Source organism: Nomascus leucogenys, chromosome 14 (genome assembly GCF_006542625.1).
Source record: "Nomascus leucogenys isolate Asia chromosome 14, Asia_NLE_v1, whole genome shotgun sequence".
Taxonomy (NCBI): domain Eukaryota; kingdom Metazoa; phylum Chordata; class Mammalia; order Primates; family Hylobatidae; genus Nomascus; species Nomascus leucogenys.
The window spans coordinates 24,117,262-24,130,569 of record NC_044394.1 but is presented as its reverse complement, the minus strand read 5'-3'; the positions used below and the strand labels follow the sequence as shown (position 1 = coordinate 24,130,569).

General features: G+C 33.3%; 1 non-coding gene across 1 annotated transcript; it reads right to left on the bottom strand.

Annotated features, from left to right (window-relative positions):
* Positions 1–3,819: 3,819 nt before the first annotated feature.
* LOC115838416 lies at positions 3,820–3,922 on the bottom strand. The gene has a single exon (XR_004033445.1). It is a non-coding gene; the product is annotated as a U6 spliceosomal RNA (small nuclear RNA).
* Between the last annotated feature and the right edge of the window lie 9,386 nt (positions 3,923–13,308).

The window sequence follows — 13,308 nt, the reverse complement described above, 5'->3', positions numbered from 1 at the left end:
TCCTAGGCTTATTCCCAGAATGATCACCAGCTACGGTAAAGTGTGAGGCAATCAGCTTATTCTGGATTCAGTGTTACCCCCAAGGCCAGATAGCTGCTAGCTGCTACCACCAAGAAAGTGGAGAAGAGATGTTGGACACACACATTAAGAATTATAACAGAAAGGAAGATTGAGGGAATCATTTAATAGCAGTGTCCCTACATTCCTAATGGCAGCCAAGATCTTGGTGGGGTTTTTATACCCTCTAATCTAATTACAAAATTGTAAAATGGACCTTATTAGTCAGCTAGGGCTTCTGTGGCAATAAAATACCACAGAACAGGTAGCTTAAACAACAGAAATTTACCCTCTCATACTTCAAGAGGCTGCAAGTCCAAGATGAAGGAGCTGGCAGGGGTCTCCTGAGGTCTCTCTCCTTGGCTTGCAGATGGCTGATTCTCTGTGCATGTTCCTGCTTGGTGTTTCTCCCTCTTCTTATAAAAACATCAGTCATGTTGGACTAGGGCCTCACCCTCAAGACATCAATTAGCCTTACTTACCTCTTTAAATGTCCTATCTCCAAATATAGTCACATTGAGGCTTAGGGCTTCCAGATATCAATCTTCCAAGGGACACAATTCAGACCATAACATGGACTAGTCTAGGTTTCAGTAAGAAAATGGACAAGCTGTGGAATGGTGTTTGAGTTTTTCCCCTAAACTATAGAAGATAAGTATGAATCAGGGAAGACAAACCCACTTGAAACACATATATTTGCAATGCAAGGGTTGAGGGGCTTAAGATCATGTGATTATGCTGGATACGGCTACTGAAGACCAGATGTAGCAAACAGGCAAGACATTTTCCTAGAATGAGTTGGAAGTTTTGCCTAACAGTAAGACTGATTTTATATTCTAGGAAGTGTCTCCCCAAAGAGGGAAGCCCTAGTTTTCAGAGAAGCAAGTGCTTCTGTGCCAAGTTAAGGAATAATCTGTCTCTGATCCTGTCTGATGTATAAATTGGCCGTATATTTTTGGCAGTGCCATCATCCAAGATCTAAGTTTTAAAAAATGTCTAGGAAAATATAATACTTATCTGCAAATGTGAATGCTAATGAAACCCTGTTGCTGGCTAATTTCCATCAGAGGAAATAGCTGCATATTCAAAATATCTATGGGTGGACACTTAAAATCATCATTGCTATTAAAAAGCAGTTTATACCAGAGCTCATGTTTGAACTAAAGTGAAAATTCTGTCTCTATAATAAGAATATAATAACTGGTAGTCCTCAGTATTTAATAGGAAGGAATGAAATTTGGGAAAACAAATAAAAGTGTTTTTTTTTTTTTAGGAATCAACTAGATCTAGGTAATAATTACTATTGTGATCCATTGAATAGAAGCAGCATTTGTTCACTTGGTGTGCAGTTTATTCATAATCCTCCTACCTATGTACACAGACTACATTTGGGGTGTGTATGTATATGTGTGGGCAGCAGGGAGAGAACAAGTTGAAAGAGAATGAAATCAATGTATAAGGAGCATAATTTAGGAATTTATCTTTTTTTAGTAATAGAGTTTGAAAAGTAAGATAAACCTGCTAATGAGTTTTCTTCCTTGTAGCCAGGTTTGTGTAAAAAAGGAAAAGACTTTCTCATATACAAATGCAAATCCATGTACCATGGCCCCTGCATATATAAGCAAGGATGTGCACATATGTCCCAAATTAATTCCAAAGCAATTTCAGACCCAGATTTGTGTTAATGCATTTAGCAAGTAATTAGTTGTCCATTCATTCATTAACAGCATATTTTAAAACTTCTTGCAAAACCTAACCTCCCCCGTCAACAAAGTGGCACTTCTAAGAAGACAGAAGGGATAGAAAATATGTCGGGTAAGATGGGAAAACAAATCAGAGAAAGAAAATTACACATTAGCTGCAGAAGAACATTAGTCATAGAAATGGGATTTACAAAGAACACACTTTGCTTCCCTTTACCTTTTCACACAAAAAGGGGTGAAGTCGCGAATTGGAACTGCATCAGTGGGTACTTTCGCATTTTATGATTCCAGTTTAGTATAATGTTTTTCTCTCTTGGACATTATAATTTTTCTTCCATTTGTAAAGCGCTTTATAGTTTTCTAAGCAGTTTCACATAGAGTAGCTCATTTGTGGAACTAATAGCCTTTATGTGGGATCACAATATTCTAATAGAATTGTGCAATTCACATTATGAGTTTAACTTGTTATTAAAATGAATGCCACTTGGATAAGATTGAAGGGGAAACCAGGCAGGTCAACAATCTTGAGGTAAGTTCTGACCATTTTGGATTTGTAAGAGGTGAGGGTAAGAAATAAAATTACTTTGGGAGAATATGACCATAGATAAAATAAGTTTTAAAATGAAGGCTAAAGGGACAAAGATTTCCTGTCCCTATTTCAAAATTTCCCTAAGAGTTGTGATAGAGATTGCCAATTTCCATTCTCCTTTTCCTCCTCTTATAAACACAAGCTCTGCATTACTGGATGTGCCAAGCTGGAAAACTGCATCACCCAGCCTCCCTTTCCCCTTCTTGCTTTTATTAGCCTACGGTTTTTGCAACATGCTGGACCTTCTGTCTCCAAGGAGATCTAGACAATGGAAGCTACACAGTAAGCAGGGAAGAGAAAAAGATGGAAGGAATCTACGACGTCAGTGTTGTGTTAAACACCTCCATGCATTCTACTGTTATTCCAGCCATTGCTAGATGACTAATTTTGCTCAGGCACAACAAAACAACTTGGTGAAGACTGCCATGCACCTCTCCCTTCCTGATCTACAGAATCTGTAATCATTTTACCTTCATATAGGAAACTAATAGGAACTTCTTCAGCTCTCAAGGAATTGCAACCCGTAAGTGTTAGTAGTAGTGTATGAAAAGAGTTAACACATGTTGGGAGTAAAAAATACCCTTTTCAATGGCTGATGTAGCCAATAGATCCATGCTTTCCTTTTTCTTTCTTTCTGTCAAAGAGCCCTGATATATATTTCAAAAGGCTTATCTGGCATCCCATGGAACATTCCAACAGGTGATCTATAGTGATTTTATATAAATAAAGCAATGTTGTCCAGTGTTGTTATTCCCTTCTTTGCACATACACTCCCTCCATCTGCCATTCCTGCTCACAAATAAAAATCCTACATACTAGCCTTTGTTTCAGAGTTCTCTTTCCAGGGGTCCCAGGTGATGACAGATAAAATCATGCAGGAATAAACCAGTCCTGGATTGCCTAGCTCTGAGCTTTTTTTTTTTAATATAAACAGGAGAGTTATTGTAGTTTTCAGCTCAATAATTTATCTATTGATAAATTATTAATATTTATCTATGGTCACATTCTCCCAAAGTAACCTTTATTTATTTATTATAAATATTGATCTATTGATAATTAAACCAATAATTTATCTTTTGGTTCCTTTTTTATAATTTTTAGTTTTTGATTTATATTCTCTATTTAGTGATACTTAATTCTTGTATTTTCCTTTAGTTATTTAGACATGGTTTTCTTCAACTCTTTGAATATATTTTAAATAGCTGATTTAAAGTCTGTTTAAAGTCTTTCCAGTAAGGACAACTTCTGGGTTTCATAGGCAAGTTTCTATTGACTGGCATTTTTACTGTGTATGGGCAGTACTTTCTCATAATTTTGCATCTCTTACAATTTTCAATGTTTTATATATATTTATTTCTTTATTTTTAAATATTTAATTTAAAAATAAAGACTGCATATATTCAATGTGCACAATGTGATGATTTGATATATGCATATATTGTGTAATGATTATCACAATCAAATTAGCACATAAAATTATAAAATCAAATTTATATGTCATCTTTATGTGGGGGCCATGCTAATCTTCTCTGTATCATTCTGATTTTAGTATATGTGCTGCCAAAACAAGCACTAAATATTGTAGTTAAATAATGTGGCAACTTTGGAAATCAGATTTCCTTACACTTTTCCCAGGGTTGTTGCTATTGCTGTTTGTTATTTTTGTGGCTATTTGTTTAATTACTTTCCATGACTACTTCTGTGATATCTCTTTTCTTTGTCCTCTGTGGACAGTTAAGCTTACTGGCCAGCTGATGATTGAACTAAGATTTTCTTAAATGCGTTGAACTAATAATTTTCCCTGCCTTCTCAAAGGCGGTTTTGTGTGTGTTGTGGTATGCCTTCAATGCTTTGCAAGGAGTTTGCAACTCTGCCTTCCTTTTTATTCCTGCTTGGGGAGATCCTAAAAGTTGGCTAAAGTTGAAAGAGTAGAGCCTTCTCAAGTATTTCCTGGGCATTTCCTAGCCACATGTATGTGGCATTCTAGATTCCCAGGAATATTTCAAAACTTTAGAAAGTCTCCTATGAACAACTCTTTTCCTAGGTTTTTCCCCTTGTAGTTATTTTTCTGGTCAGCTTCTTGTTTATCCCAGCTGTTTTCCCACCTCAAGCAGTTGCAATGTTAAACAGTTACCACTAATTGTTTCCAACAAATACCATGGAGAAAAAGCTGTTTTTAGAGTGTGAACTCTCAGTATAAAAATAATAATAATAATAATAATAATAATAATAATAATAATAATAAGGAAAAGCCACGCAAGTCGGGGTTTCCAGGGAACTTCCAGATAAGTCAGATAATGACAATTCTGTGGCTATAGGACTATTGAGGAAGTCCAAACCCAAAACTTGTCTGCCCCTCCCAGTGACAATGAAGCTGCTGGTTTTGATGACTACATTGATTGTGAGAACTTTTGTTTTCAAAGGTTCTATAGATCAAGAGAGAGAAAACAATAGAAAAATGGGCAGTTAAAGTGCTGCAGTTTCCTGTTATTACCACAATCTTACCACAATATTTTTATTGAATAAATACTTCTTGAGTTTGGTTAATTTTCAGAGTACTGAAAATATTTATTTCACTTTTTTTGTCAGTGTTTTCATTGCTTGTATAAAGGAGTAAATTATTGGACATCATTACTCTGTTATTCCTGCTGATGTTACCCTTTGAAATCAATCTGAATCCAAAAACAAAAGGGAAATTAATATATTCTCAGACAAAAGAGAGCTAAGAGAATTAGCCACCAGCAGAACTACCTTAAGAGGGTGGCAAAATAAAGTTCTCTTAATTAAATAAATTTTTTTTATATTTCTATTTTTTAAATTAATTAATTTATTTTATTATTATTATTATTATTATTATTATTATTATTATACTTTAAGTTTTAGGGTGCATGTGCACAATGTGCAGGTTTGTTACATATGTATCCATGTGCCATGTTGATTTCCTGCACCCATTAACTCGTCATTTAGCATTAGGTATATCTCCCAATGCTGTCCCTCCCCCTCCCCCCAACCCACAACAGTCCTCGGAGTGTGATGTTCCCCTTCCTGTGTCCATGCGTTCTCATTGTTCAATTCCCACCTATGAGTGAGAACATGCGGTGTTTGGTTTTTTGTCCTTGCGATAGTTTGCTGAGAATGATGGTTTCCAGTTTCATCCATGTCCCTACAAAGGACATGAACTCATCATTTTTTATGGCTGCATAGTATTCCATGGTGTATATGTGCCACATTTTCTTAATCCAGTCTATCGTTGTTGGACATTTGGGTTGGTTCCAAGTCTTTGCTATTGTGAATAGTGTCACAATAAACATGCGTATGCATGTGTCTTTATAGCAGCATGATTTATAGTCCTTTGGGTATATACCCAGTAATTGGATGGCTGGGTCAAATGGTATTTCTAGTTTTAGATTCCTGAAGAATCGCCACACTGACTTCCACAATGGTTGAACTAGTTTACAGTCCCACCAACAGTGTAAAAGTGTTCCTATTTCTCCACATCCTCTCCAGCACCTGTTGTTTCCTGACTTTTTAATGATTGCCATTCTAAGTGGTGTGAGATGGTATCTCATTGTGGTTTTGATTTGCATCTCTCTGATGGCCAGTGATGATGAGCATTAAAAAAATGTAACAGAAGGACTTTTGGAACATTAGAAAGAAGACAAAAAAGAGAACAAATATATAGGTAAATAATAGGGAAATGCCTTCTTTTCAGTTTTCTAAATTGTGTTTGTCTAATGTGTTTCTCATTGTATGTAGACAAAACTTTTAAGGTAGTTATATAATGAAAGTGGAAGGACAAATGGGTGTAAAGAGAGATAATATTTCTATGGTTTGCTCAAACTGGTAAAATAATGATAGCAGTGGACTCTGATAAGTTGCTTATATATTATGTAATATCTGGAACCTTCACTAAAACTATGTATAGCTATAAACTCAAAACTACTGCATATAAATCAAAATGGAATCATAAAATGTACGTTGAATCCACAAAAAGACAGACAAAGAAACCAAAATCCAGAAAGCAAACAGAAAATAAACAGAGAAAGAATTAAGCCCTGAAATACCAATAATTACATTAACTAAGAAAGGACTAAATATACCAACTAAAAGATAGAGGTTAGCAGCATGGACAAAAATAACAAGCTATTAATATGTTGTACATAAGAAACCTGCTTCAAATATAATGATATAGGCAGATTTAAGGCAAAAGTATAGAAAAAAGGTATACTATGCAAGCATTAATAAAAAGAAAGCAGGGGTGTCTATATTGATATCACATAAAATAGATTTCAAAGTGTATTAGTTCATTCTCACATTGTTATAAAGAACTATCTGAGACTGGGTAATTCATAAAGAAAAGAAAAGAGGTTTAATTGGCTCATGGTTCCACAGGCTGTATAGGAAGCATGGCTGGGGAGGAAACTTAAAATCATGGTGGAAGGTGAAGGAGAAGCAGGCAGGTCTTATATGTGGGAGCATGAGAAAGAGAGCAAAGGGGGAAGTACTACACACTTTTAAACAACCATATCTTATGAGAATTCACTCACTATCATGAGAACAGCAAGGGGCAAATCCACCTCCATGATCCAATCACCTCCTACAGGTTCCTTCCCCAATAATGAGGATTACAATTCCACACAGGGCCAAACCATATCACAAAACGAAGAAAGTTATTAGGGTCACAGAGGAACATTACAGAATGATTAATGGATCAATGCAATGAGAAGAAAGATATAACAATCCTAAATATGTACGCACCATACAACAGAGCTGAACATACATGAAGCAGAAACTTATAGAACTGAAAGGAAAAGTAGACAACTCATAATTACAATTAGATTAAAATTCAACATCCCTCTTTCCACTATTGATAGTACAACTAGACAGGAAATGAGTAAGGCTATGGGAAATCTCAATAGCTTCTATTTATAGATCATTTTCCAAAAGCAACAGAATATACTTTCTTTTCTAGTAGTTACGGAACATATACTAAGATAGACTGTATCTTGGATCATAAAACAAACATAAAAGTATTAAAAATAATTGAGATCAAATAAAGTGTATTCTCTGAAAATCATGCAATTAAATGACAGTCTAATAACAGAATTATAATGGTCAAATCACCACACTACTTGGAAATGAAACTAAACAATACAATTTAAAATTATTCATGAATCAAATAGAAAGTCTCAAGGAGTGTTAAAAATACAGTAAAATAGATGAAATGAAAACCATAGCATATTAAAATTTGTGAGACACAGATGGAGTAGTGATGAGAGAAAAATTTATAGCACTAAATTCTTACATGAGAAAAAAGGAAAAGTCTCAAATCAATAATCTAAGCTTCCACCCCAAGAAAGCAGAAAAAGAGAGCAATTAAACTCAAAGTAAGGAGAAGAAAGAAAATAATATCAAGAGCAGAGATCAAATAAAGTAAACATACATAGTTTGGGTGCAGTAGGTCATGCCTGTAATTCCAGAACTTTGGCAGGCTAAGGTAGGAGGATTACTCGAATGGTTGCTATGTTGCCCAGGCTAGTCTTTAACTCCTTGGCTCTACAAAAATTTTAAAAATATAAGCCAGGCATGGTGGCAGACAACTGTAGTCCCAGCTACTTTGGAGACTGAGATGGGAGGATCACTTCAGCTCAGGAGTTTCAGGCTGCAGTGAACTATGATTGTGCCACTGCACTCCAGCCTTAGTGATAGAGCAAGGCCCGGTCTCAAAAAAAAAAAAAACTGATCAAATTGATTAAAGAAAAGGTGGAAATCTTGCCAAGATCAGTAACAATAGAAAGGCAGTGAAAGTCCACCAACTCTGGATTTCTAATCATGGTGATAATGAATAGATAGTTTAAGTATTCGGTTGAAAAACCTAAAAAGTTTATCTGGCAGAAAAAAATAAAAACTAAATATATATAAATAAATTTTATATATATACATATATGTTTGAAGTCATTGAGGAGCTAGTAAGACAAGAGAATTTATCAGACTAAAACATAAGACCAAAAAGAAATATAGAGAGGTAAACCTAGCATCTAGAGCCTCTTTTACTTCAGTGCATTTGCTGATACCTGATCCAGTGAACAGGAATTAGGACAAAGAATGACAAAAAAACTGGAAGCTATAAATAAATATATTTCAACATTTTAGGCAAATTCTGAAGTTTAACAATATAATTGCCACAATTGAGAACTCAGTGGATAGATTTAATTACATATTAGGTACAGTTGAAATGATAATTAGTAAACTAGTGACGAGGTCAGATGGAAAAAGTCTTAAATGTAGCATAGACAAATGAACTGAAGAAAACCAGAAGGGAGAATGAAAGATGCAAAATGGGAAGTTCTAACATACATGCTAAGACACAGAAGAAAAGTAGAAAGAATATAAGAAAGAGAATGATACTGGAAGAGACAATGCCTAAAATACAAATACAAACTATAAATGAATGACTATGAGTTCCAAGTAAAACAAATGAAGAGAAACTTACACCTATCATGGTAAAACAACTGAGGACCCAGGACAAAGAAAATCTGAATGGCAGTTGAGCAAAAAGACAAATTACATTGAAAAGAGCCACAACTTGACTGACAGCAGACCTCTCAACAGAAACAATGAGAGACAGAAAATATTGAAATGATATTTTTAAAGTGCTGAAAAATAAAAAGGTTAACATAAATTAAATATCCTTCTGAAATAAAAAAATTTTCAGAGAAAAGTAAAATATTTATAACAGTAACTCAGTAAAAGAATTTCTGAAGAGTATTCTTTAAAGAAAATAAAATAATCTAGTGTATGAAGAAAGGAGAAAAAAGAGTACCAAAAGTTAATCATTTGGATATATCTAAATGAATATTGACTAGAAAAAATAAAATGACTAATGTACCATCAGGTTTTATACACACACATGCATACATGCACTTAAAATTAAAATATAGAAAATTGGCAGCTTACGAGACATGAATGTGGTAAATGGAGTTGAAGTGTTTTGAGGCCCATGAAATGCCTAGGAAAAAGTGAATACCCATCTTATATAAACTTTTTGTAAGTCAAGAATATATGTTCTAATTTCTTGTGTAATCACAGAATGAACAAATCAAAGTAGCAGCCAAGATAACAAAAGAAAGAAAGTGGTTACAAAGAGCAAACTTTAATTAGTCCAAAACTAGATAAAAAGAAGAACAAAATAAAAGAAGTGAGACAAACTTATAGGAAATAGTGATTTTAGATTTTAAAAATTTGCATTAGCTATTACACTACATATAGGTAGAATAAATCCTCCAAAAAAGGCAAAATTTCAGACAAAGCAAAAAAATAAAACCCAACTAAATGCAAATTGAAAAATACTTTAAGGACACAGAAAGGTAAAAATTAAAGGGATGGAAAATGTATACTATGCAAACACTAACCAAAGGCAGGCTTTGTAAATATGTCATTATGAGACGAAGACTTCAAGGCAAAAATTGTTAAAATAAATTAAGGAGGCTACTTTGCAATGGCAAAAGATCCAATTCATCAGGAAGGAATAATAACTTTAAATTTGTATATTTACCTAAAACATTTTAGGTAAATATACAAATAAAACATTTGTTTATATATAAAACATTTAAATATATAAAGCAAAAATAACTGGTGAAGCTATAGCAAAAAAGTCCCAAAAAGTCTATAACCATAGTGGTACATTTTAAGACAATTCTCTCATTAACTAATAAAACAAAGCAGAGAATAAAAGAGTGAGAATATAGAATATTTGTACAACACAATTAACAAACAAGATGTGACTGATTTAGAACACTGCATCCAACATCTGCAGAATATGAATTTGTATAAAGTGCACATGAAACATTAACCAAAATAGATCATCTGCTGATTCATATAGAAAGTCTAAACAAATTTCAAAGGATTGTCTTCATGCTGAGTATCTTCTGTGACCACAGAGCAAATTAAGCTAGAAAACAAAAACAAAAAGATAACAAAAATTTCCATACGTTTGGAAATTAAGAAGGATAATTCTAAGTAGGTTTTGATTCAAAAAATGAATTATAGAGGAAATTAGAAATTTCTTTGAAATGAGTGATGATAAAATATTACAACTTGATGATTAGAGCTAAGGAAATATAGAGGGATAATTATAGCTTTAGATCCATGTATATAATACTAAAGATTAAAAATAACCTGAGCATGAATCTAAAGAAATTGGAGGGAGAGATGGAAACAACTATGAAACCCAAAGAAAATAGGAGGAAGAAAATTATAAATTCAGTAGAAATTAAAGAAATAGAAGAAAACAAACATGCAGCAAAACTAAATATTAATTCTTTGAAATATTTACTGAAATTGATAAATTTCATTTACACTGTTAAAACTGATGAGAGAGGTAGAAAGAGAAAAAATTCATGAATAAAATTTGGAATGAAAAGGGACATTGCTATAGATCCTACAAATAATAATAGTTTTATACTCTGAAAACTTTATGCCAGACATTTAAAAATATTACTTGCATGGGAAGCTGAGGCAAGTGGATCACCTGAGGTCAGGAGTTCCAGGCCAGCCTGACCAGTATGGTGAAACCCCATCTCTACTAAAAATACAAAAATTAGCCGGGCATGGTGGCGTGCACCTGTAATTCCAGCTACTTGGGAGACTGAGGCAGGAGAATTGCTTGAACCCAGGAGGCAGAGATTGCAGTGAGCTGAGAACGCGCCATTGCACTCCAGTCAGGGTGACAGAGGAAGACTCCATAAAAAAAAAAAAGATTACTTGCAATAAACAAATTCTTAGGAAAATTTTCTCTTACAAAAACAGGAAAAAGAAAAAACAGAAAATTCGAATGCATTTAACTGTTAAAAATGACTTTCTTATGAAAAGTCTTCTATGGACAAAAGGAAAAAAAAACCTCCATGATGAAATGGCTTCTTTCATGAATTCTACCAGTTATTTAAGAAGAAAGTCACGACAATCTGATGCACCTTCCACTAAAGAACAAAAAACAAAAATAAAACTAGGAAATACTACCACTTCAAGCATAATCTCTACACCAAAACTGACAAGGAATTACAGAAATAACAATTATCTGGAATTGTTATTAACATAGAGGAAAACTTTTATAAACAAACTAAGAGCAAAATGCAAACCAAATCCAGCAGAAATAAAAATAGCCATTCTTCGTGACTAAGTTGATTTTATTTCAAAAATACAAAATTTATTTAACATTAGAAAATTATCATTTCCTGTGTAGACATCATATACATAATTCATCACATCAACAGAGTAAAAAAAATTTTAAATAAATACAAAAAAAAAATTTTTAGAAACGTTTTCTACTTACGATTAAAACAAACACATAAAACATCCTAGCAAACTAGGAATAAAAATAAATTCTCTAAATTTGATAAAATATACTGTGAATAAACCTGTAGCAAACATCATATTTAGTAATGAAATGTTGAAGGGAATTCAAGATTGAGAATGATTTAAGGGTGTTTTCTACTATCAGTGCTATTGAACTTTGTGCTAGAGGTCATTTTCAAGGCAAAGAGATTTTAAAAGAAACAAAAGATATAAGAATTAAATAAAAGAACTAAAATTTATACTATCAAAGATAATATAGTCATAATCATAAAAATCTAAAAGCCTTTCAGATAAATTAATAAGTGTAGCAAGTTTACAGATAAAAGGATAATATATTTTTGCATATATTACAATTATATTATTGTATAGTTACCTCTAAAAGAAGAAGAAATTTATCAGGAGAAACCATTTTAATTTGCAAAAATAAGAAGTTATTTGGGATAGATCAATGGACGATGTATATGATGTCTACACAGGAAACTATAAAACAATATTGAGAGAAAATAGTTTCTAAATAGATAGAGGTGATACCATGTCCATTGATTGGAAGACTAAAAATTATAAAAATATCAATTCCCCCAAATTGATATTTAGATTAAATACAATGCCAAACAAATTACCCGATAGATTGTATTATGGAAATTGGTAAGCTAATTCCTAGTGTATATGGAAAAGGAAAAAGGCAAGAGTAGCAAAGGCAAGTTGCAAGAATTTGTTCTGTTAGATATCAGACTTATGTTAAAGCTACAGTAATTAAAACAATATGGCATTGAAAAATATACTAATGGAATAGAACACATTCAGACACACACACACACACACACACACACACACACACGGAGACTTGATTTATGATAGAGATTCCTGTAAGAAAGTAGGAATGATCAACCTTCTCATTGACTTTGTTGGGTCTACTGAATATCCATAAGGGGAGTAGACATTTTTTGACCCCTACTTCACCCCAGTAACAAAATCAATTTCATCTGGGATATAGACCTTAAAGTTTCTAGAAAACACACAACCTTACCTACAAATGATTTGGAGATTTAAATGGTCACTTCAAAATGAGAATACTTAAATGACCAATAAACATATGGAAAAGATGCTCAAAAGGAAGATGGAAATTGAAATAACTGAAATATCAGTATGTATTCTCCATACTAATTAAAATGCAAAAGACTGACAATGGAAAGTTTCAGCTAAAACAGCAGGTGTGGAGCATTGCTGCTGGGTCACTGTTGCTGAGAATGTCAGCTAACACTACTCACTGGCATTATCTCCTAAAACAACTCCACTCTTTGGAATAACCAGTAGAAACACATGCACGTATGTGCCAAAAAAAAAACATCAAAGAATGTCAACAGAAGGATGGCTTATAATAGCCAAAACCTGAAACAATACATCTGATAGGTAAATTAATAAGTCATATATCTGTACAAGCGGTTATTAAACAGCAGTGAAATAGATGTACTATTACTACATGCTGAAACATGAATGAATTCACAGACATAGAATGTTGAGCAAAAGAAGTCAGATATGAAAGGGAACACCACATGCTATATGATTCCACTTACATAAAGTTGAAAAGCAGTCACAGCTAAATTA